Genomic DNA, 6000 nt, shown 5'->3' with positions numbered 1-6000 from the left:
AATTTTTTTTTCGGATTTGTTCCGCGTTTTGAAAATACAACAGATTTTTCACAGATTTTGAGGTAGAATTACAATTAATTACATTCACGATCCGATACCAGATCTTTCACGATCCGATCGCAATGCTTGACCACCGTTAGGTATTCTTTCACGATCATTTCTCTCGATAAACCGATTGACAGCCATGCAGATGAGGTGAAAGACGCTCAAAAGAAAAGAAACTATTATCAAAGCAAGAGGGATTGGAAAACTTCCGTTATTGGCGCAACAAATGTACCAAAATAATAGATAAATCTAAACAGTCCTATTTCAAGCAAGCAATAGAAAATAACAAAAAACCTAAAGAAATTTGGGCTTTACTTAAAGATTTAAAACCCAAAGCACAAAATGAAATTCCATCTACCATGAATTTTGACCATAAAGAATATGATAATATGCAAGATATAGTAAATCATTTCAACACACACTTTACAACAATAGATGATAAATATGTTACAAATAACACGCAATTTCAAGCAAAGAAATTAAATGATTATGTTCAAGATAAAATACCCGCTGGTGTTACATTTAAGATTCCGTTTATTAAACTAGATGAAACTAAGAAATTACTTTCTAAACTAGAAACATCCAAAGTGACTGGACTGATGAAGTTGGTCCGTTTTTCATTAAATTGTCATCGGAAGCTTTAGCCCCAAGTATAACATATTTAATTAACTTAAGTATATATTAGAAGGTGTTTTTCCAGAAAATCTTAAATTAGCTAAAGTAAATCCAATATTTAAAAATGGTGATAAACACATGCCAGAAAACTACAGACCTATACCAATACTTCCTACTTTATCAAAAATATTTGAAAAGCATGTCGCAAAACATTTTTATCTATATCTGTCAAAATATAAAGTATTACATGAGGCACAATCTGGATTCCGATCTAACCACTCATGTCAGACAGCCCTTATCAAATTAATTGACACCTGGCTTAAATGTATTGATGATGGCAATGTTGTAGGAACAATCTTTCTAGATTTAAAAAAGGCATTTGATCTGGTTAATCACGTCATTCTCTGCCATACATTACATTTATACAAAGTCTCTGATCATTCAATAAAATGGTTTGAGTCGTACCTGTCTAACAGAAAACAAAAAGTGAGCTCTGGTAATACAGCCTCAGATTACAAATGTATCAAATATGGGGTTCCCCAAGGGTCCATTTTAGGTCCCCTTCTGTTTGTTTTATTCATAAATGACATGACTTTAGAAGCCACTCATACTACAGCCAGCCGTTTTTCTGTGTCGATTCCCTGCACATGTAAGAAAATCTTTCTCACGCATGCGCATAACATTCCATAAGTCTTTAAGAGTGTCATTCCAGTAGGGTTTTGTATGCTTATAACGTCTGTTGGATTTATTGGAACTTGTTTTAGGATTTTTTTCATCCATCTCTGCGATAATTAAGTTGCATAAATTGTCATATATTTTGTCAACGTTTACTTGAGTTTCTCTACTATGCTCAATTTGATCGATAAGATTCAGTAAAGTTTGTCGCATTAAATGATCACTTGACATAAAACCTAACGGAATTCTGTCTAGTCTGTGTCTGGAGCGAGTATTTGATTGATAAGCTGTTTCAGTCTTGTTAACAAGATTACAATGCGTAACTTCAAATTCACAGGTGATTACTGAATGGTCCGGTAGCTTTGAATTATCGCCCATTAACCCTTGTAAGTTGTTATTGTCCACATTGTCTTGAGTTGTTAGCACTTTGCAATTTCTGAAGTCATTGAAAGAATCTTATGATACACAGATGTAGTCTACAACGGCTTTTCCTTTGCGTGAAATTGTCGTTCATTGCAAATCGTCCATTCAAAACACAGAACTTTGCTTCGTTTAAAAAGTCAATGAATTCATGTCCATGCTGGTTGATACTTTTATCCAAAATATCTCTGTCCGGTACATTGTCTGTTAAGCTTAATGTTTCTGATAAAGCTCCAATTCTCGAGTTAATCTCCAAGCAGTAAGATATTATCGCAATCAGAGTATGTTTAATTTTTTGTTGTAACAGGTGAGCAAAAAAAAACTTTGTGCATCGCGTCCACGAGATGAGTTTTCAGGAGGTAGATAACAAACAAAAAGTATAAATTCGGTATCACAATAAAGGTTTGTAAATTTAATTCCAAAAATTCCTTCAAATGACTTGTCTATTTCCTAAACCTTGAAGTATTTCTTAAAATCCAATTTTTAATCAAAATCCCTACTCCACCAGAAGCTTTTGGCGCGTTTCGATGAATGTTCGTTCTGTTGTGACCTAACCATGTGTATCCTGATACAGAAATTTCATCCTGTCCTGCTAAATGTGTTTCACTTATTGCAATTAAATCGCATTTAATAGAATTTAAAATGTTTCTTCTTAATTCACATTTTCACTGTGTCCATCCAGTTAATTTTAAGTGACCAACTTTGACTCTTGACGTGGATCGGTCAGTATTTGTGCATCCAACATTCGGGTTTGTGGCTTTGGGCGTTTCTGATGAGGGTTTTTTATTGTTATTTTCATTTTGTATTGCCTTGCATTTATATGCTACTTAATTTACACTTTATCGGGAAAGTGTATATGCCATTATGTTTGGGAAAGAGTATATGTCATTATGTTTTACCATATACTTTATCGGGAAAGTGTATATGTCATTATGTTCGGGAAAGTGTATATGTCATAACGTTTTACCATAAACTTTATCGGGAAAGTGTATATGTCATTATGTTCGGGAAAGTGTATATGTCATAACGTTTTACCATAAACTTTATCGGGAAAGTGTATATGTCATTATGTTTTACCATATACTTTATCGGGAAAGTGTATATGTCATTATGTTTTACCATATACTTTATCGGGAAAGTGTATATGTCATTATGTTTTACCATATACTTTATCGGGAAAGTGTAGATGTCATTATGTTCGGGAAAGTGTATAAGTCATTATGTTTTACCATATACTTTATCAGGAAAGTGTATATGTCATTATGTTCGGGAAAGTGTTTATGTCATCATTTTTACCATATACTTTATCGGGAAAGTGTATATGTCATTATGTTTTACCATATACTTTATCGGGAAAGTGTATATGTCATTATGTTCTGGAAAGTGTATATGTCATTACGTTTTACCATATACTTTATCGGGAAAGTGTATATGTCATTATGTTTTACCATATACTTTATCGGGAAAGTGTAAATGTCATTATGTTCGAGAAAGTGTATATGTCATTATTGTTACCATATACTTTATCGGGAAAGTGTATATGTCATTATGTTCGGGAAAGTGTATATGTCATTATTTTCGGGAAAGTGTATATGTCATTACGTTTTACCATATACTTTATCGGGAAAGAGTATATTTCATTATGTTTTACCATATACTTTATCGGTAAAGTGTATATGTCATTATGTTTTACCATATTGTACTATTTAAAACTACAAAAATATTTTTTGTTGGCGTCGTTGTCAGATTTATTTGTATGTTGTTTTTTTAAGTCAGTCGTGTTGTATTTCTATGTTGTTTACACAATTTTGGCTGCTGGTTCCCAATTATTGTCACGTTCACCAATTATGTCTGTTTGGGTTGCTCATCCAATTTTGTTTGGACATTTTTTAGCAATTCAAAAATTACTACATATCACCTTTTGCATGACAATTACAATAAAATGTGTATGAAAATTGTTAGACTGATTTTCATAATATCAATGAAGTGGAATTAATTAAAGTCTTATAGGATTGTAAGTATGCTTTATATTATCCCCTTGCACTTTCACCACTAGACTGTGTTTTTCTACAGCAGTTTGTTAAAATTTCTGACCAGTTGAACAGTTTGGTTTGATAAAACAAATTGTAATTTGGTCAGAATTTTTAATAAACTGCAATAGGTGGAGAGCAATACTTACAGTCAAGTCACAGTAAGCAGATATTTTTGCAATTTCAAATCTCTCTGTATCTACTATAATAGTTTACGTATATAACTCAAAAAATGGGAAACTTCGGCAATAACTCTTATAAGGAGTTGGATGACTTTTTCGATCAGGTGACTTAGTTGCAGATCTTATTTTAATGATATTTTTGCTACTTTCAATTTCTCTGAATCTACCATAGTTTCCGCCGAAATCACATTAACATTGGTAAAATTAGACAATATTTCCTATAAGAGTGAAGACATGCAAGAAGTTGAATGACTTTTTCGACTATGTGACTTATTTACAGGTCTTATTTTGTGGGGGATTTTTTTTTTATTTTCAATTTCTCTGGAACGTCTAATTTTTAGAAATCACAAAAAAAATGTGTAAAATATCGGCAATAACTCCTATAAGGAGTTGGATGATTTTTTTCGACCATGCTGGGACTCGTGTCAATATATTATGTCCCAGGACTATGCCACTTATTTTTATATCTTATTTTTTGCCATTATTTCTTTGTGTACAGTTTCTCTCTACCTACTAAAGTTTTTCATAGAAAGTAATAAAATGGGTCTTTATCGCTATTCAAGGGCTGTGTCTAAAGTTCCCCGGCAAAAAATGTTCAGTCTTGATATTATCTAATAATCAGTACGAAGACGGACAATCTATACAGAGAGAGAAAAGGTATGATTTTTGTCTATTTATTTGTTATTTGTATGAAATGGGAGGATAAATACACATATAATATTTTCGATGGTGCACATTGTACGGGAAGAAACATACGGAAAGAAAGATATATACATGGAGATTTTCAATCTAATTAAAATATAGATCTCTGATTTCTCTATCTTCATCTTACATGTATGCCGGCATGCTGAATGTCTATCATAAAAAAATGAAAGCAATACTTTATAATTATTTCTTCGATTTACCTTCATATGGAACGCTAAAAGCCGAAGGAGTTGAAACCTTAGTTTCTTTATAATTTCTAAATTTATAGACGGCAATTTAGACAGGTTTGTTTTTAAATCATGTCCGGCAGTACCGACTGACTACTGAGCCGATGTTACCTTCGGGGACTGATAGTCTACCAGCAGCGGTATCTACCCAGTGCTGTAAAAATTGAAAACAACACCATTATAAATTCCATGTGTCCGACGCGCTTTTCTGAATTTACCTTTACCAGGAACGCTAAAAGTCGAATATTTGAAAGCCAAGGATGTATAAGAATCGAAACAGTTGACGAGCTATATGAATGAACACAGGACTCCTCTTTAAAAAAAAAAATGTCAAATTCATCTAAGCATAAAAGTCAACTTTGCCTGTGGAAATGAAACCAAAGCTGTCATTATTCTAGTTGTTAACCTGATTATGGGATTATTATGATTAGGTTAATCAACTGCTTCTAATCGGCCAACTTGGCTGATTAATTATGAACGTGAACTGCTACTATATATCAGGGACACTTTATGTCTCTGCTACTTTTAAGGCCGAGGAGAAATTGAAAAGACGGAAACACTGAGGAGCAAATTTGACTCAAACTATAAATAAGCACGCAAAAATTAATCAAAAATAAATGAGAGAGAAAAAAAAAGCGAAAGCGATATTGAAACAGAAAAGGTCAAACCGACAAATAAGAGATGGAAACTTCAAGTTTGAAGTAAAAGCATAAAAAACGTTCGCTTTAACAAAAGCTTAAAAGTGAGGTACTGTCCACCACAACCTTTGGTGGATCGTCACCTCACTAGATGCTTTCAATCCAGAGGTACTGAGCTGTAGTAGCATCCCTTAATCGCACCATCAGTTTTTAACTTGCACTTGTAAATATTTTCTTGCACCTTTGTTGTCACAATCAGCAAGAGCAATAGAGTGATAATACTCATTTAGAGGACTGCACTGTCTTGGAAGAAGAAGAGTCCAAACACATTTTCCGTTGTATATTTGTTTCCGGATTTTTACCCGTATATTACTTGAATTTATACTGTCCTCACAACAGTATACCCCAACATACCCCAATATACCCCAATATACCTCAAAAAACAGTTTCAGCAAAATATTAT

Source organism: Mytilus californianus, unplaced genomic scaffold (assembly GCF_021869535.1).
Source record: "Mytilus californianus isolate M0D057914Y unplaced genomic scaffold, xbMytCali1.0.p SCAF_1, whole genome shotgun sequence".
In the NCBI taxonomy this organism is placed as follows: Eukaryota; Metazoa; Mollusca; class Bivalvia; order Mytilida; family Mytilidae; genus Mytilus; species Mytilus californianus.
The sequence above is the reverse complement of the archived record's forward strand: the minus strand, read 5'-3'. Positions refer to the sequence as shown.